The following is a 21,368-nucleotide window of genomic DNA, read 5'->3' as shown; positions in this document are numbered from 1 at the left end:
CTAGTAACAACAACATAAAACAAAGACATGGCCCATACCATCTTCCAATCTAAAATAACCAGAAATTAACAGTCCCTCTTTTTGTGATGAATGTATTTTTGTTTTTTTTTTATGAAGATACAAATGTATAAATTAACATGCTTTCTTTCTGTTGTACAAGAGTACAATAATATATCTGTTTTGTGATAAATGTAACTTAGAACTGCATGTTTTAGCTTTTTTTAAATAAAATAAAATAAATTTTATTTAAATATCAACACTGACTATGCGTGGTTTATTTCAATAAAACCCATACTGACTTTAAAAAAACAAACATTTCGCGTCGGTATTAAAAAAAAAAAAAAAACAAAAAAAAAAAAAAACAAAAAAAAAAAAAAAAAAAAAAACATGTTTGAACTATTACGTCCCGTATTTTCTTACAGACTTCAAACCAAGAAGTCGGTTTTTAAAATATGAAAAAAAAACTTGTTTTCCGAGGAATCTACGGGCATTTATTGAAAAATGCCAACTACAACATTTATTGCAAACGAGATGTCAATTAATTTTGCAAATAATTTTACCGTTGTTAACAGGTTATTCATAGATACATTTTATCGTTTACCCCAAAAAAATCAGTGACGGGTACAAAAATCGTTCAAAATAAACCCGAACAAACCAGATGTCTGATGATGATCATAAATAATGAAACTTAGATCCATACGATAGTAAAGTTATATCTCTTTACAGAAATAACTTTATAAAATTCTGTCAAATTTTTCATTTATCTTAAATCTTATTGCGCATAAAAAATGTTATATAAGAGTCAAAAGAAAAAGTTTAGGTGGGGCAATGAAATTCATCACGAATGTGCAAATTTCCCGTGCGCTCACACAAAAAACGTCTTGCGCGCACGTATTTTATTTACCTTTTTGTTAATGAATTATTTTTATATTAAATACGAGCTAAATTCCCACCATAAATTTCCCACAAAAATACCATTAATTTAAAATATAAGGCGCAGTTTGTTTATGGAAATTTCCCCTGCCCTTTTGCCAAATTTCAAAACTCGTATAAAAACGTTTTGCGGGGAACGTATTTCCATTTTCCCTTTTTTAAATTTATTATTTATGTTATAAAACGGAATGAATTCTGCTAAAAAAAACACAAAAGTACGACTTACTAAAGAAATACGGGTGCATTTCTGCTATGGATATTTCCCGTGCGCTCGCCGTATTTCAATCTCGTTATAAATCGTTTTGGGCGGAATTTATTTCATTTTTTCCCTTTTGTATGTTAGTTATTTTTTTATATCATGATTGAATATTGTTAAACACCCAACAAAAATACCTTTAATTTAAAAAATACAGGTTTTTCCTTTTTTTGTTGTATTCCGGATTAATGTGTTGCCGTCTCACATTATCAAGTTACCAAATACCATTTTTATGGTGGCGAGATGGACAAAGTTTTTGTCCAACAAATTTACCATTTAATTAAGTGGGTTTTAGTACACTTTCTTCTAACGCGCGATGACAAGAAAAATTCTGACTTCGAAACATTTCACAAAATCAACCTGGACATCAGCATAGTGTATTTCAAAGAAACGCAGTAAAATACATTCCCTCAAATTTTGTACGAATATATAACATAGCTTGTAATTATTGGTGCTGGTTATGAAGCTTTCATCTAAATCTAATCGGACACAAAAATTTTTAATAAAAAGTCTCATAAATGTCATATAATGCGTTCAGTACAAATAGATATTAATCTTCCAATACTTAAGCGGCTTCGGTATCCGTAAAAACAGCAGGAACGGGATTGTATTCCTGCCTTCGTATTGTTTTCGTAATTTTTACTTAATTCGTTGTTCTTTGACATGACCCTTTACCCTTGTTTTAAGTCTATTTTCCAATTCAATGGACTTTCTGTATTTACTATACAATCTAGTCTATATTCGTTGTCCCTCTGGAAAGTTCAGAGATCGCTTGGATGTAGAAGTTCCATCCGTGTTAAAAGATCCTAGACTCGACAGTCCTTTGACCCCTGGTGAACTACCCTCCTGTAAAATTTCACAAAATGATTTTCGGAGTTCCACTTTTGAACGCGTGCGTTGCTAATTTCAAAAATCTGTAGTAATTTCGCTCTGTTAGGTCCACGTAGGTATTCTCATCATCAAGAAAACTTTTCCAGTACGAAAAGTCTCTGTAAAAATGGTATCTCCGATTTCAGGAAATGTTCGAATTCAGTATATCCCATTCCAAACAAATCAGCATAGTTGCAATCTATCAGAGCACATCTTTGCGTCCCGTGATATTCGTAATGCACTTTAATATCAACAGGATCACTTCCCACAAATTTTTGAAGAAGCCATACTGCTGATTTTCCTTTGCATAAAATGGGCAACTGCGACTTACAACTGACGCATTTTTTTTATCAAGTGACCCCCCCCCCTTTACTGAAATATCAAAATTTTACTCCTTATCTGATTGGACCGGCAATGTTCACAGGTACAGCTCTCAGTGACATGTTGGCAGATACCGAGATCATAAAGGGAAAACGGTTGTTTAAAGTTTCCGAAAGTGAACGAGTGCAAATTTACAAACGGGAAACATCTTCTTAACGGGTAATAATAAGAGATTAGTTCTTACGCTTTGTACTTCCTCACGTACTTTCTTGAATGCCCTTTAGATGTCGAAAGGTATTAACGGGAACAAGGACAAAATTCACACATTATTCAAGAGAGTTCTGGTTCTCGTGGTTAGACTTTTCCCCCATTACATGGGACTTTCTTTAAAATTTCCCCATATTTTTGCAAATTAAAACGTTCAGGGCAAACCTAATATGTATGAATTTTCTAAAACTATTAAGACGAATTTTTTTGGGTTTTTGAGGTAACATTATCTGACGACTGGAATTCGATATATCCTTCCCCCCTTTTTATTGAAGCAGTCTGAAAGACGTTATATCCCCACCGCGCTATGGGTAGTGAAAAGGTTGATAGCATTGAATATCAAGTATATTTTATAATAACCTTGACCTTGAACCCTATGGTTGACCCATGGGTTTTGCGAATTATCTCAATAAGGTGAACACTTGGCTAAATTGCAAGAAAATCCTTCAAGTGGCTTAGCGAAAAGGAAGGGGCAGGATATTGAACATTTTAGTTGTGATCTTGACCTTGAGCTGGCACTGTTGAATTTTGAATTTTGCACATCGTATTGATAAGTGAATATTACAGCCAAGTCCCTATTAAAATCCTTCAAGTTGTTAAGTAGATACAGAGCGGACACAAAACGGAAGGCTCAAAAATTGATCTTAGAGTTGTGCCTTTATCTTGAGCTGACATTTCTGACATGAGTTCTGCACATCGTCTTGATGAGGTGATCAATTGACCCAAATTTCATGAAAATCCTTCAAAGGGTTTAAGTAATAATGAGCGGACTCGATTGTTTCGGACCAAAGAAGTATAAAATACACAGAATGGCAACTGGCTGTAATCTCGCGTGACCTCGTGTCAGAGCGTGATTCGGCGTTATCTTACTAAAAACAAACATCGGGGAGCATGCAGTTACAATTGTACCTTTAAAACTACATTAAAATACATGTTAGCTTTTAAAACAAAATTAGTTTAATGAGAAATGGTCTTAAGACACGAAGTACAAAGGGGTTTTTTTGCCATCGAAAGAAGCGTGGTCATACGGTGATAATTATTTTAAACTGATGAATAATTGCTTTCGCATACAAAAAGGCGCGTGGAAAAGCGCCACTTCCGGTAACGAGATCTTTGTTTTTTTTTTTGTCACGGGAGGTTGGCGAGATTTGCTCTATATGCCTTTCAAGTTGCCAATCTATTTTTTTTAAAAGCTCTTTGTTCGGGCGGACTGACGGACGGAGACCATTCCTATAGCCCGCACAACCCCCAAACCCCCGCCACCACTCATGGTGGGAGGATTAAAAATGTCAACTAGCCATGGCTGCGTAGCTCTAGTGAGCAGTTTTGGAACCTACAAACAAAATAACTTAAAAGACATCGTGAAGGCGTTATTGCACAAAGCATCATTCACTTGATAAAATTTCCACTTTTGTACATGTATCTGGGGAAATTTAAGTAAAACATTTGAGATTAAAGAATCTTGAGTGTTTAATTGTCTTTTCCTTTAATTCATCTTATTCAGAAGGTAAAGTTGTTCTCGTTAAAATTAATACGCCAGATTCTAGATTTGATGAAACAAAAAGTTAAGGAATACTCATCTTTATATTTTTATATTCAAAATTGTTTATTATGCCAACACAAACAGATAATTTAAAAAATAAAAGGAAACACATATAAAATTCTCTTTTAAAAGACAAGCAATTTTATTATTATACAAATATGACAAAATGAATAACTTCTTAAAATCTATCTTTTAAATTTTCAGACCTTTAAAGATATGCATGCTCATTTAAGCAACATTGCAGAACCTTTTCGCGTATCATATACTTGTCCGAGATAAAAAAAAAGGGCCATCACATAAAGTTAGACCGACAGAAATTGTGCTGAATTGTCCCTTTTTTAAAATTGAAGGCACTGACCTCCAAAAAATTTTTCTTTCTTTACCTCGAGTAAAGCGTAACAAACGCTTTTCGATTTTCATCGTAAAATTAGTAAAAACAACTATTTCTCACATGTTTTCATGATAGTCTGTCAGAATTAAGTTTCAAAGCATTTTTCAAAACAGAGCATTAAATTTTCCCGATATCTAGCAAAAACAAGAGGGCCATGGCCCTTTTATATCGCTCAAAAAGTTTATCCCGGCCTACTGACCTAGTTTTTGACCCCACATGACCAAGAGTTGAACTTTGCCTAAAGATACGTCACAAACATATTGATAAATTTCATTAAGATTTGGTTACAACTGTGGCCTCTAGAGATTTTTACAAGCTTTTCCTTTGATTTGACCGGGTGACCTAGTTTCTGACCCCACATGACCCAGATTCGACCTTGACCTAGAAATGATTAAGACAAACATTCGACCCAGTTTCATAAAGATTAAGTTACAACTGTGGCCTACCGCCTCGGGAGCCTAGTGGTAGAGCGTCCGCTTTGAGTGCGGGGAGGTCGTGGGTTCAATCCCCACCGCGTCATAAACCCAAAAACGTAAAAATAGTACTAGAAGCTTTCTCGCTAGGCTTCAGCATTAAGGGGTAGTGCTAGACTGGTCAGCCCGGTGTCAGTATAATGTGACTGGTGGGTTTATCATGCCACGTTATACGGCGTGATATTCCAGTGAGGCAGCACTATAAAGTTAGGCAAATTTTGCTCCCTACTACCAAGTAGACACTGTCTTTATGTTTTTTGACCCCACATACCAGATTCAAAATTTGACCTAGAAATCATCAAATCAAACTTTCTGACTATGTTTCATAAATATTGGGACAAAAGCTGTGGCCTTTAGAGTGTTCACAAACTTTTTATTTGATTTGACCAGGTGACCTAGTTTATGATCCAACATGACCCAGTTTCCCAAACGACCTAGAGATCATCAAGACTAAAAATTCTAACAAAGTTCATAAAATGGGTCCCAAAATGTGGTCTCTAGAGTGTTTTACAAGGTTTCCATTGATTTTACGTACTGACCTATTTTTTGATCTAACATTTACCCAGATTCAATTTTTGACCTAAAGATAATCAAGACTAACATTCCCGACCAAGTTTCAAAAACATTGGTACAAAAAAGTTGCTTTTCCTTTGATCTGACCCCGGTATCTAGTTTTTGATCCCCACATACCAGTTTCAAACTTGACCTAGAGATCATCAAGACAAAAATTCTGACCAAGTTTTATAAAAGACTGGGTTAAAAATGTGGTCTCTAGAGTGTTAACCCAAACGTTTAATTTTGATCTAACCTACTGACCTAAGTTTTAACTCCACATGACCCAGTTTCAAACTTGACCTAGAGATTATCAGGATTAACATTCTGACCAAGTTTCATAAAGATTGGGTCATGAATGTGGCCTCTAGAGTGTTCACAAGGCAAATGTTTACGCAAGACGCACGCCGGTCATTCACAATAGCTCACCTTAAGCACTTTGTGCTCTGGTGAGCTAAAAAAATCTTCTTTTTTTTCGTTGTTGTCAAACGGTCTCGAACCCAGGGCCATGATTCAATATAATTTCACGGTCACACATTAAACCGGAATCCACCTAAAAACCGGAATACACCGGAATACACGTTGAATAACCGGAATACACCTGTATTTTTTAATTTAAAGGTATTTTTGAAGTGTTTTTGATATAAATCAATCATATATATCATAAATAATTAACATACGAAAGGAAAATAAAATACGTTCACGCAAAATGATTTTATATGAGACTGAAAATCGGCGACCGCGCGGGAAATTATCGTAACCGAAATACACCCGTATTTTATTAAAAAATGGTATTTCTGTAAGTTTTTTGATATAATTCAATCAAATATATCATAAATAATTAACATACGAAAGGAAAATAAAATACGTTCACGCAAAATGATTTATAAGAGAATGAAATTCGGCGACCGCGCGGGAAATTATCGTAACCGAAATACACCCGTATTTTATTAAAAAATGGTATTTCTGTAAGTTTTTTGATATAATTCAATCAAATATATCCTCAAGAATTAATATACGAAAGGAAAATAAAATATGTTCACGCAAAACGAATTTATAACTTAATTATTTACTTTATAAACGCAAAACGAATTTATACGAGATAGAAATTCGGCTAACGCACGGGAAATTTCCATAACTGAAATGCACTCGGCCTTTCTTTTTAAAGTAAATAGTATTTTAATATATGAACAATTTTTATAATTTTTATAAGATGTAGAACGATGCTTAATCAGATTAAACATGAATGAGAGAAGTTAATTCTGTATACGAGATTATAACTCTACGATCTTACGGAAATAATGTACGCTTACGAGAATGACCCTAATCTAGAGTATACATATCTCCAAGAAAAAAAGTTTATTTATTTATGATCATCATCTGGCCTAATCGGGGTTTTTTCTGAAAGATTTTTAAAACCGGTCAAATGCTTTTTAGGTAAATAATAAACGTTGTCATGCATTCATATTGACTGCAAGACCGATTCCAAATCGGCATATTTTTAGAAAAATTCGATGCACTGATTCTTTTTGATTCTAAATCATTTTAGTTGATCATTGTAATTAATCGTCCGTCATAAACAAATCCGTTACAATCAATTAAATTACCAGTAATTGCAACCGGGATGTAAATTAAAAAAGTAAATTCATAAAGCGAAAGTTGTTTGCAAATTAATTGACACCTCGTTTGCAATAGTTGGTAGTTTGTAATAAATGCCCTTAGATTTTTCTGAAAACAATTATCTTTTTATTTATGATTTAAAAACTTTTGGTTTGAAGTCCATGACGAAATACCGACATAATAAGTTCAAATGTGTTTCTTTTAATACCGACGCACGGCTGCTAATTGCTGTCTTGTAATCAAAAAGTGTTGACACGGCAGTCTTTGAATTGCCGACTGCTGTTGGTCACATGAAACTGCGGGTCTTTGATATGGTAAAAAGTTACCTTAAATGAGTATTAACACCCCCTGATAATTTCTCAGCTAAATCTGTATTTATACCTAGCATTTCTCCACGCAATTTACCATTTTGGTAAACCATACGTCTGTGTATAAAACTATAATTGTTCTTGTTGCTAAAATATTCAGAAATATGGATCTATGTACTTTATGTAATAAAACTTGTGAAACTAATAGAATCAAATGTGACTATTGTCAAAGGTGGACACACCACACTTGTTGTGGTATGTCCAAGGAGGATGCCAAATCTTGGTCTCCTGCCTCTTTGAAATTTGTGTGCAAATCATGTGGATTTAATGGCGACAAGTACGATGTCAGTGCTGCTCTAGTTCGGTAAGTTATTGTTTCATATATCTTTCAGCTTACTAAGGTAACAAATTGGATTACGCATGAAATGCTCCGTTATACCTATATAATGTTAACTGAAAAACTTTGAACCCCTCAAAAATAATTACCTGGGAGAGTTCGTAGCCATTTTACAATTACAGATATAATTATTTCTTCAAGATCTGTTACAAAAAACGTGTAGAAAAGAAAAATTCTAAAAGTTTAGAAATTATGGATGGAAATTGCACGTGCCCCTGCTCAAATTACACATTAACATTTTACCGATTAAGAATATTACCAAATTGATACAAGTTGGATATTTGAAATATAATTATGATAAAATATCGTGCGACTACGCACGCGAAATTGATTTTGTGGCATCATTTTTTGTTACAGTATTGGTATTGATCACGTGTCATTACCAAATATTATGCAATCAACAATACAATCGCGGTGATAAGACATAATAATTGATAACAAGTGTCAACCGGCAATCCAATCAACATGTTCATGAATACCCGTCAAAACGTAGTCGGGCAGGGGAGTTATATAACTTCGCCGGGTGTTGTACACACCGACTCTTTACAACATTTTATTATTATTATTATTATTTATTTATTATTTATTTACTATATTTTAATTTATTCATATTCAATACTTCACTCCATATTGATTTGTTAATTATGTAAATATTATGTACTGTAGAAATACTATTTCTGTTGAAAGTATGTTTGACGAAATAAAATGAAAATGTTACTTGTTAAATGTGTGAAATAAAAATGTTAAAAGAGGCAGTTTCTTTCTTCATTTGTAAAAAACTGACGAAATCAGTACAATGATACTTGTACTAATTATCATATGCTTCTTATGGTACTGTCCAACTTCATCACTTTGGATGATGGTGTAAGAACAAGGATTTTAACAACTCAGTATTTATGTAAGTATCATTATTTATTCATTCTTGGCGTTAAAATAATTCCCGTTATCTGAAATATGAAATTTAATTATAAATACATCTGCGCTCGCTTATATGATTACTCTATACTTCATAAAGGAATATTATATAATACCATTTAAAGACTATTTTGAAATAATTTAAACCAAAAGAATCAAAATTTTAAAGAAATTTACCTACCTAACTTAAAAGCTAACAAAATAATAACGATTGTAGTTCATCCACGAGTGCGCAAATTTCACGTGCGCTCAACACATTTTCAACTTCGTATGAAAACGTTTTGCGTGTTTTAATTTGCTTTTTTAAATTAATTATTCATTTTAGATATGACTGAATTCTGTCATAAACCCTAAAAATGCGATTTATTACAGAAATACTGGTGTATATTAGAGAATTTTAGGACATGGAAATTCATTCACGAATGCGCAAATTTGCAGTGCCCTCGCAGATTTTCAATCGTGTACAAGATGTAATGCGCAAAATTATTTTAATTTCCTCTTGAAAATAAATTATTTATGATATATATGTTTGAATTCAGTCATAAACCACTTCAAAAATACCATTTGTTGAAGAAATACGGGTGTATTTCGGTTAAGGTAATTTCCCGAGCGGTCGCCAGATTTCGATCTCGTATAAAATAGTTTTGCGTTAAAGTATTTTATTTTCCTTTTTTAATATTGTTATTTATATTACACAGGAATGATTTCTGCAAAAAATCTCTACGAAAATACCATTTATTAATAAAATACGGGTGTATTTCGGTTATGAAAATTTCCAGCGTGGTCGCCGATTTTCAGTCTCGTATAAAATCATTTTGCGTGAACGTATTTTATTTTCCTTTCGTATGTTAATTATTTATGATATATATGATTGATTTATATCAAAAACACTTCAAAAATACCTTTAAATTAAAAAATACAGGTGTATTCCGGTTATTCAACGTGTATTCCGGTGTATTCCGGTTTTTAGGTGGATTCCGGTTTAATGTGTGACCCTAATTTCACGTTGTTTTTATTTCATTTGTTTTCATAGCTTTTTTTTGTTATTTCTTGTACTCCTCAACATCTTTAGATTTGGGTAACCTCCAATTCTGTTGCCGTCTGCTCTGAAGAAGAAAATAACAGGAAGGAGAGTTAATCAGAAAGCGACAACACCAAGTTTAAAAAACTAACATGTCTTCATACTGAAAAAGGACAAACTTAAAGTCTCCCTCACATTGGCAATAACTCCAGAATAAATAACCGGATATAGAAGTCTCGATAATATGCAAATGTCCACTTCATGCTGATGGTGTATATGAAGATTCATTTCATTGGAGGAATAAAAAGAATAAATGGGACATGGTAATACGGAACTCATATCATAAAGAAACATGTTTTGCCGAACTGATTCCTTTATACCTGATATAAGTGACTTCGGTGTGTTCGTATCACATATAGTCATTAAGCCTCTACCTTTAATTCAGTTATGTTAGGAGCGGAGAACATCAAGTACCGATACAGAACCCAGAAACACTGTTGAGTGAATACATTTAATACAGACCCTAGCTTTATTCTATTTTTTCGAAAGTTAGAAAATGCATGCGGGCTCTTCTAATACAGTTCATGTTAAGAAACGAAGAACAGCAAGAACCGGTACAGAAGCAAGAAATAGTGATTAAAGTTACATGCCTCCAGCTTTATTTCATTTTTTTTCGAAAGTTAGAAAATGATTTCATTAAAAAAACACTTCCACAGTGACGCCGTTCATATTTCAGAAGATTTTGTTTCACAAAAACACTCTTTAGTGAATAAAATATATAGAAACTTGTGGCGCTAGAACTGAAATGTGATACAAATAGAAGAAATTAAGCTGTACATTTTTTTCATTAACATTAAAATGTTTCAATGGTTAATCATTTTTATTTTCTCAATACTAGTTAAACATGAGAGCCAAACTGTCACAATATACACCCGTCACAAAACATTACTTTTGACTTTTTGAGTACTATTCCTATTCAGCTGACTAGTTGTCAGTTTTCTAAATGTTGACGGATTCCAGAGCCTCGAGGACTATTCTGTTTGTTATTGAACTTGGCCAATATAACATGCCCATAAACATTATGCCTAAGTTTGATTAAGATTGGATATGATAAACGAGGGACACTGCCAATATTGCGATTTTCTTGTTAAAGGGCTATTATTCCAGAGTGCCTTAGAGTATTATTAGGTTATCGAATTTGTCTGAGATTTTATGCTCATTAACATTGTGGCAAGGTTGGTGAACATTGGATAAAAAGTACCTAAGTAACACTCAGTCTGTCAGATTTTTTTTTAGTTTAGTTTAAGTAAACCATCGGCCGTGATACAACAGACACAGGGATAATCCAGCTGACTGTCAAACTTTACCGAGTTATGATACCAAGATACACTGTAACGTTGGATAAGAACTGCTCAAGTTAGAAAGCGGACAACTTTAGTGATCACATAATACGTCCCGTTTCGAAGCGGGGGTATAAAATGATATTTTGATGTTATTCATCCTTCAGTACGGCCATTTTTAGTTTTTTTCTCCATAATAAAACTAAATGCTGTTAAAAATATTCATTAAAGCAATACTTAACAAACGCATACTTAACAAATGCAAAATGCTTAGAACGTTCGTTCTTTTAAGAATTATCTAAAGGCTTTAACATATTTATATAAAACATACACACCTTGTAGATATCAAAACACCAGCACTTTGTGATGAACTTTCAGGTACAGTATCCAAATGTCTCCACAGTTCACGTGAGACAAATGCTGACCACAGTGCTCTGAAGAAGAAAAAACCCTGTAAAATACATACCAGGTACTGCAAAACACCAAAATTCGAAGGCACAAAGAAAATTTGACAGATATTCATGGCAGGTTTCAGATAAGAAAATGTCATACAGTAGCGAAGTGTTAATCAAAATGTGCACACTGAATTTCTACATGTAATTGTGTATATTATATATTTTTATTAACACTAAAAAGACAGTGAAAATGTCCTTGTAATGCTAATCTGAAAATGCTGACTATTTTCTCTGAGACACTTTAGTAACATCCTTTGTCCTCACAAAGTTTCTTTCAAATCAAGCAGTTTCTCCCCAAAACTCACTCATTTAGTTCAATACTTATAGTAGGGATCATAGCACAAATCTACTGATTTTGGGTTTTTGAGTTCGATCCCCAGGCGGGGCGTATGTTCTCCGTGACGATTTGATAAATGACGTGTCTGATATCATTCGTCCCCCATTTCTGATTCATGTGGGGAAGTTGGCAGTTACTTGTGGAGAACAGGTTTGTACTGGTACAGAATCCAGGAACTGGTTAGGTTAACTGTCCGCTGTTACTCTGAAAAATGGCGTTGCAAACGAACATACACTTAAATATTTTGCACAAATCTTTTTCGGAATTTCGTCTGAAACTCTGCAACCAAGTGGAGGAAGGAGATGGGAGAGGGAAGGAGGTAGGACACGGGTTATCTAGCACTGGATCGGGCTTGCCACTCCGCTACCCCAAACCTCCCCTACGTAAACTCTCCAGAGAATGTAATGAATATTTGTGTTTAATCAGCCCCATATCATGACAATACGTTGGGTGAGGTCATACTTTTGTTTACATTTGAAATTAACTGAATTATAATAGCTATAAGTGTACTCACATTTCTCAAAATGTTCAATATCATGTCTCCTTTGAATAAGCAATAGTAGTCCAACTAATTTGACGCGATCCTAGGAAATATTGTGATATTTTTCATATGGGCAATATCCCCATTTAGATTGCCCGTCAGCGTCACAAATATAAAACAATACATGTATGAACGTGTAATTATTTCGACTAGTACTCAGGTGATGACATAATTCTGTTCTGTAGGCTATTTATAGCGCGCTATTTATATATCCGATTAAAGGTAGAGTCTCGAAAAATATACTCATTTTACTTGGATTCAAATAGGAATATATGGTGTTTAGTGCGGTTACCGGACGTGTAGTCTTAACACTCTCGGTACAGTTCGTGTGTTTCCGTAAAAGGGGTTATCTCCACCTTGTATCATAGCTCGGTGTTTTTTCTTAACAAATTTGGTGCAGGTAAATCGTATACACTGAGTACAGGGTGCGGTAACTAAAAGTGTGCAGGTATTTAATACCCGCACGCTAGTTACCGCACTGTTGGATAGGAAAGTATGCCAGCATGTCTGGAACAGTAGACAGCGATGTGCATCTTATTGATTTTCTGCTCTCGCATTGGTTTATTTTACCTGGGCTTTACACATTTGTAAAGCAAGGAATTCAAGTACTCACTGAACTGCTGTATATGGCAATGTGGAACGCCTGCAACTACCATTGTATCATAGCTCGGTGTTTTTTCTTAACAAATTTGGTGCAGGTAAATCGTATAGGCTGATCACTACCAAATAGAATGTAAGCCTCCGCAGGTCTAGTCACAAGTAGTCCAAATATAAATAGTACTAATCTTTTTTCCTTTCCTAGTGCATTTTCTCGGCAGCAACGTGCTTACTTTTACCCTACCGCGTTTCAGTATGTATCACTTTGCATTCTTTTGAAATCAGCATGTTCCTATTGCATGCTAGATAAAAATGGCGGCGTAAGAATTTAATGTCACGAAAAGAGAAATTGAAAGAAGCGAAAAGTAGTAAATTCAGCGGGTTGTATTTAACGAACTGTAGTTTTCTTATATAAAAGTTAACACCCCATTTTCTTTTTGTTTTTCTAAAGTAGCGATCTAGTTCTTTATGGGAATATAAGTCTCTGAAAATCTGATATGCTAGAAAATGTCGAAAAACCGTTATGAAGTGAGGGAATTTTATATGAAATAAAGAACAGCTGGATTTAGTGGTGTTCAGCCTATAAGGGGCAATACATGGTATTTTCTGAAACCCCTCGAAAATGAATGGAAATGCCATTAATCTATTCTATATGATGTAAAACGGTAACAAATGGCTAAAAACGCTTAAATTTCTTGTGTTTTTGGAATTAAGATCAAATTTTCGACCAGGTGGCACTATTTTGGTTCGTTTTAAGACCTAGTAAATGTCTATTCTCGATTTTAGCACTTCAGTTGCCTAAATAATATTGAAATTAGCATGTTTCTGAATGAAAATGACAAACATCGTAACGATTAAATGGATGTTAAATGTAAATTCCACGAATAAGGTAAAATAAATTGAAATATTGCCTGCACAGGCCTAAATTTTGCATATTTTTAGGGATGGGGGTGACCTGTAATGAATTGTCATTTCTCTACATGTTCTCAATATTTTGCACCAAAACTAAGCAGAATCATTGTAAAATAGGTGTACCTTGAAAATGAATGCGAATTCATGGAAAAATCAAACAAAAATTTTCTCTTATAGGCTGATCACTACCAAATAGAATGTAAGCCTCCGCAGGCCTAGTCACAAGTAGTCCAAATATAAATAGTACTAATCTTTTTTCCTTTCCTAGTGCATTTTCTCGGCAGCAACGTGCTTACTTTTACCCTACCGCGTTTCAGTATGTATCACTTTGCATTCTTTTGAAATCAGCATGTTCCTATTGCATGCTAGATAAAAATGGCGGCGTAAGAATTTAATGTCACGAAAAGAGAAATTGAAAGAAGCGAAAAGTAGTAAATTCAGCGGGTTGTATTTAACGAACTGTAGTTTTCTTTTATAAAAGTTAACACCCCATTTTCTTTTTGTTTTTCTAAAGTAGCGATCTAGTTCTTTATGGGAATATAAGTCTCTGAAAATCTGATATGCTAGAAAATGTCGAAAAACCGTTATGAAGTGAGGGAATTTTATATGAAATAAAGAACAGCTGGATTTAGTGGTGTTCAGCCTATACACTGACTACAGGGTGCGGTAACTAAAAGTGTGCAGGTATTTAATACCCGCACGCTAGTTACCGCACTGTTGGATAGGAAAGTATGCCAACGTGTCTGGAACAGTAGACAGCGAAGGGTATTTTATTGATTTTCTGCTCTCACATTGGTTTATTTTACCTGGGCTTTACACATTTGTAAAGCAAGGATTTTAAGTACTCACTGAACTGCTGTATATGGCAATGAGGAACGCCTACAACTACCATATATGGAAGGCTATGATACAAAACAGAAAGAACATTAAAACTCTCGGGTAAACGATTTATACTCGGGGGGCTACGCCCCCTCGTACAAATCGTTTACCCTTGAGTTTCAATGCTCTTTCTATTACTATATGGATGGCTATGATACAAAACAGAAAGAACATTAAAACTCTCGGGTAAACGATTTATACTCGGGGGCTACGCCCCCTCGTACAAATCGTTTACCCTCGAGTTTCAATGCTCTTTCTATTACTGAACAAGAATTTAAGAATGCACTGAAATTATTTCATAACCCAGCTCCTTGCAATCACATAGTTAAGGAACCGCTTAAGTTGTTTTCACCAAGAAGTATACACCATTGACGCTCCAAGAAGGCACGATGTAAGTAACCACTAGTTGAGTATGATGAAGTAGTATGTCAGATTACAGCATGTCCGATAGCTAGATGTTATCTTCGTCAATAAGTATACAACATTGACGGTCCAAGAAGGCAAGATGTACGGAACCACTAGTCAGTATGATGAAGTAGTATATCCGATTACAGCATGTCCGAAAGCGAGACGAATATATGAAGCAGGCAAAATCAAATCAAACTGAATATCAAATAAAGGCATGTACATGTAAGAATGCAAGATGGGATTCCGAATGTCAAAATCAAGCAGTCAACTTGTCAGACAGAGACACGTGTATGCAAAAAGGCAATATGCAATTTTTGCCTTAATATTGTTCCAAAGAAATCTAAGCAAACAGTTTGAATTGGAAAGTTAGCTTAGCAATGAAACGGAATTATTCTGACGGAAGCCTTATTTCAAAAACATTACAGCATTATAGATACAAGAGCTTACTTAACCATGAAGTACGTTTAGTTTCTTGAAAACCATAATTCATTTCTTACTATTTAGTTCATAGCATAAAATTTTAAATAATTTAGTTCGTAACATATCTACATGAATTCATTTGCTTGACCAGATTAATAATAAGACATGTTTAGTTCTTGAAACAACTATTTTTAAACACCAACATTCATTTCAAACAAATCATTAAGCTGGCATAACATATCAATCTGTGGTATATGCGGTTCGTCTAAAATTTCAAATATTTGTTGTTGTTTTTTTTTAAATAAATCAGAGCAAACATTTGTTCAGTCGGCTAATCTATGAGACAAGTTTAGTTTCTTGAAAACAATAATTCAATCTTTACTGTTTATCTAAAAATAGTAAGGTATAGAATAATTTGTGATCATAAATGAAAACACATGAAGGTTCAAAAATACAAAAGTAAAAATGAGCTAAAGTTTGTTCTGCCAGCTTAACAATGAGACATGTTTAGTTTCTTGAAACAAATATGGCAAAAACCATTATTCATTTTTTTATAATCTGTTAAACTGGCATAACAAATTAATTTATGGTAAATGAATTGGTCATAAATTTTCAAATAGACAGCTTGTTACAAAAATGAACAAAATAATAAAAATGTAAGCTAAGAAATTAATTTGTTATACATGCACTTCATATAAAATGTCAAATACATGTATATAGTTCTGTACAAATATAAATAAGAGTTGGATTATGTTCAGCTGGCTTACACGTATCTATTTATTGAAATAGTAAGAAATGAAATAATGCGGGATACATGAATTCATATAAAATTTAAAATGAACAGTTCTATACAGTAAAAAAAATAAATAAACAGAGCTAAAATTTGTTCGGCACGCATAGTTTCTTGGAACAAATATGGTAGACACCCATCATTCATTTCTTACAATTTGTTAGGCTGGCTCATCAAATTAATTTATGGTACACGCTTTTCTCATAATCTCATAAAATCTCAAATAAACAGCCTGTTACAAAAAAGAAGAAAAGACGACCAATTTAACAAAATAATTCGTTATAGTACTTCATATAAAATTTCAAATATATAGTTCTGTACAAATATAGATAAGAGTTACATGTATGTTCAGTTGACGTACCAGTAATAATTATGTATAGAAATAGTATGAAATGAATGAATTCCTGATAAAAGAATTCATATAAAATTTCAAACAAGGCAGTCTGAAAGACAGCTATATCCCCCGCCGCTGTTGGTCAGACACTGCTATTAATTTTTCCATAGGCTTACATTGTAAGAAATGCCTCTGACCCACTCAAAACTTTTGTTGACACATGAGGTGCCATTTACCCTGTCAAATAGCCTTCCAGATACCAAAAAATAACATTTTTACATGGGCATGCCCGATCCATTTTTTTCTATTTCCATTCAAAGACAACCACCCTCAACTGTGCATGGAATTTAGTGGTGAATTCCAACAAGTACTTACTTCACTAAATTGCTAATTTCAGAGTTAAATATATAGTCAGGCAGCTATAAAATACTTCAAAATGCACAGAAAACATTACATTTCAAAATTTTAAGGATTTTGTCATGATTCAAGGCAACACATTTTTAACCAATCAGCTGAAGTCTCATTGAATGCTATGGGTTTCCCTACACATGTTTCAACCAATACAAAGCCGGCAAATAATAACAACATTTGACCTGTTATGGATAGTAAAAGAGTTGATAGTATTGGGTGGAAGCATTGATATTGTTAAATATATTTTATTCTCCATTTATGAGAAAATCAATGAATTTGGAAATACTTCAAGGGGTTTAGGAGATACAGAGTAAACACAAAATGGAAGGCTCAAACATTTGAGCTTTAATTGTGACCTTGACCTTGAGCCAACATGTCTGACTCATGGGTTCTCACATTGTCTTGATGAGGTGATCATTTGACACAAGTTTCATGAAAATCCTTCAAGGGGTTTAGGAGATACAGAGCTCATACCTTTGACCTTGGGTTGTGACCTAGACCTTGAGTCAACACGGCTGACATATGAGGTTTGAACGTTGTCTTGATGAGGTGATCATTTTACTAAAGTATCATGAAAATCCTTCAAGGACTTTAGGAGTTACAGAGCGGACACAAAATGGAAGGCTCAACCCGTTGACCTTGTGTTGTGACCTTGACTTTGAGTCAACACGGTTGACATACACGTTCTGCAAATTGTCTTAATGAGGTGATCCTTTGACTCAAGTATCATGGAAATCCTTTAAGAGGTTTAGGAGATACGGAGCGGACACAAAATGTTACGGACAGACGGAAGGACGGAAGGACGGATACCATTCCTCTAACCCCCCAACACTCGTGGAGTGGGATTAATAAACAGTTCTATACAGCGACCAGATTAACAATTAGACACATAGCTTCTTATAAACAAATATGGTAAACACCCATCATTCATTTCTTACAATTTGTTAAGCCGGCATAAGCTATGGGTATTAATTCCCAAATACGCCTTTACAAAATCAAAACACGTTTAACCATGACCTTAAACAGAGGCTCCAAATTTTGTAGTCTGGCTCCATGACAAAATTTAAGTATCTTTGCATAACACATACCATTTCTGTTAATCTTAAGAACTCTAGCACTGACAGAACTCGCAGATAAACCAATATGATTCATAAATATCTCATGTGATGATGTAAGAAAATTAAATGAAAATAAAATTCACCAAAAACACTCAAATAGACCCAGTCAGCTGTAACAAAATGTCAAAGGTTCATAGCCTTCTAAAGGGAAAATACAGTCCCTGGCTCGCGGATTTTTCAATGTCCGCGCTTTCCCGCGATTCGACCCTAGCGCGGACACTTTTATGAGCCGCGGGGATGCGCGTTTTTTCCTGCATCCCCGTAATATATTTTACAGCTTCCAACGCGACCAAAAGCAATAAATCGATTGCGGTGTATTGCGAAGACAAATCGCAGCGCATCGCGGTGATGTGCCGGTGGTTCGCGGTGAATTGCGGTGGGTCGCCGCGATTTACAGGTAAGGAAATGGCGATATAAATGACAATATACTGTGTAGAATGCATATAAAAAGAAAGGAAATTTAACATAAATTATTTAGAGGAAAAATAAAAAAGTAAATGGCTTTTCATCATCTTCAATAATAATAATTTCAAACATATTTTGCATAGATTATTTCAGTTACACATATTTTCATAATATAAAATTTATCTACTAACAAGATTTGATAGCATTAATCTTTATATAACGAATGCATTCTTTGTCTTACTAGTTATAATATCATGTTAAGTTTGTTTTGCGTGTTTTGTTGTGGCCGTATTATGTAAAAAGTAAATGTCTGCATATAGTGAAAACTTAGTTTTTTTCAGTATCATAATAATAAAATAATGAAAAAGTGTCATATCAGAGTAATCGAATTTTTTTTTATTTATATAAAAATCTTACAGAAGGATGGTTATTTTCTTATCATAAACGTACAATCATGCATAGCTACTGAAATATAACACAACAGGATAAAATCAGATTATTGAGTTTCACCTGTACAAGAAATGTCAAAACTGACGATAGTAAATATGAATGAATATGGAAGATAATCGCATATATATCAAAGAATCTCTCTTAGATTAATGTTATGTATGCAGTTGCCTTAAACTCCAATATGTATAAAATCAATAATTAAATTCACAATAATTGTGCAAAAGCAAACCAAAATTATTTCAAAATTTACATTTTACAATTAAGAAATTATTATTAACTAAATTTTAAGGCAGTACTTAAATATTACAAGATGAAATAATCTTTAAAAGTTTAAAAGATAAAGCAAGTTTTGAAATAAAGGGATGTAAAATACAAAAATGCCTAACATTTTTTTCTTTTCTTGTTATTGCAATAAAATAAAATTTAAGAAGATAACCCTTAAATTTTGCGCATAAACTCTTCGTTTTGTATAATGAAGTACTTTAAATAATAAACAAAATTATAAGTAAACGAAAAGTTTCTTTATGTGCCAGGTACTGCTTTCAAAACATGTAAGCTACATGCAGGCGTTAAATTGTCAAATTTTAGCCGAATACGTGGTTGATAGATTAATTGAGCAATAATATTATAATATTTAAGTAAGTGTAAATTCTGCTAGTTTGTCATATATAGTTTATCTTCAAATTTGCAGAATCGCTAAAGAATACATATAGCTACATTGCTAGAGCACTTTTAGAAAGATAATATCATTAAAATAACCAAAATCACTTAGAAACGGTCGAATTTTGATAAAAACAACCGCAAAATTTCATACAGCGCGATCGTAAATATCTGTTACATGCAATAAGTAAAGTAACTAATACCGATATAATCATTAAATTCAGACTTTGGACTATAAAGTACAAAAAACAGAACGGAAAAACATTAAAAAATGACAAAATGACAGCATTTTAAAAAATATAGTAAAACGGTATCGGTAAAGCACATTGAATATTTACGAGAGTATAAAATAAGCATATTTATCGATATGACATATTTATGCAGTAGGCGTGGCGTGTAATCTATAAATAACCCGTGTACTGTCAACAATCGGACGTATATAAAGACTATGTTTTAAACGTGTTTTTAAAGTTTTAATGTTTTTAAAGTTTTAATATTAATTAAATAAAGCTTAAGAGTATAGATGTAGTTCATGGTCAGTGGCAGTTTTTCTCAGGCGCTTCAGGAGTGTTAGTAAGGTAGTCGCGGCTCTTACCCTGGATGTCAAAATTTAACAAATTTAAATATATATTTCATAACCTATTTATTATTTCGGAAATTATGACACAGTTTAGGGGGGTATAACATTTAAAAACAATATAATAACAATAAATACTCCAGCCAAAAACCAGACATGTTCAAAAATAACACCCGTGCCTTGAATTAAGGTCCCTTTTTAACTATATCATATGAACCTAATTCTTTGGAATCGATTCAGGCGCCGACCTGTATCTGGCAACGGGTCTCAAAATTCCAATCTCGCTGGGCCTACGATTGATTAGTTAGATTGGAAACAGTCATAACTACGCAGCGCAGCGTAAACAAATAAGAATGAATAAAACAAAACAAAACAAGCTAGTTTGTCAGTGTACTGTTACATTGTACATGTATTAGGCCGGCGGCTACGTGTTTTATCCTTCGCAGTGACGAGATATTTCAATGTTGTTTTAACGCGTGTCAATAGATAAGGGGTTAATTGACAACTTTTGCCGATATATAATCACGTAAGAAAATTGTTACACGTGGTATGAAATGCACATTTTTACTTATATTATATTTGTTAAACATTTGAAGTATGCTTTTTTTTTGTTTTAATTATCATCAACAATAATTCTTCATACGCTATATGTTTTATAGACTGGATCTTATATATTACCAGTGTAAAGATTTAACTGTGTTCAAATTTAGCTTGATATAATATTTAATAAACAGTTATTTAATATTGGTTGAATTAGTATACATAAGACTCTATTAAATGTTAAGTCCAAAGACACTACTGAACAATTTTTATCAATTCGTAATGTATGATTTGTTTATTTGTAGCTAAAAGATTAACACCGCAGTC

At 33.5% G+C, this 21,368-nt stretch overlaps 1 long non-coding RNA gene across 1 annotated transcript; it reads right to left on the bottom strand.

Annotated features, from left to right (window-relative positions):
• Positions 1-9,843: 9,843 nt before the first annotated feature.
• LOC128551970 (uncharacterized) lies at positions 9,844-12,880 on the bottom strand. The gene is made up of 3 exons (XR_008368933.1): positions 12,514-12,880; positions 11,543-11,641; positions 9,844-9,952 (listed from the first exon to the last, which is right to left on the bottom strand). It is a non-coding gene; the product is annotated as an uncharacterized LOC128551970 (long non-coding RNA).
• Positions 12,881-21,368: the final 8,488 nt, after the last annotated feature.

This window comes from Mercenaria mercenaria, unplaced genomic scaffold (genome assembly GCF_021730395.1).
Source record: "Mercenaria mercenaria strain notata unplaced genomic scaffold, MADL_Memer_1 contig_1880, whole genome shotgun sequence".
In the NCBI taxonomy this organism is placed as follows: domain Eukaryota; kingdom Metazoa; phylum Mollusca; class Bivalvia; order Venerida; family Veneridae; genus Mercenaria; species Mercenaria mercenaria.
The sequence above is the reverse complement of the archived record's forward strand: the minus strand, read 5'-3'. Positions and strand labels throughout refer to the sequence as shown.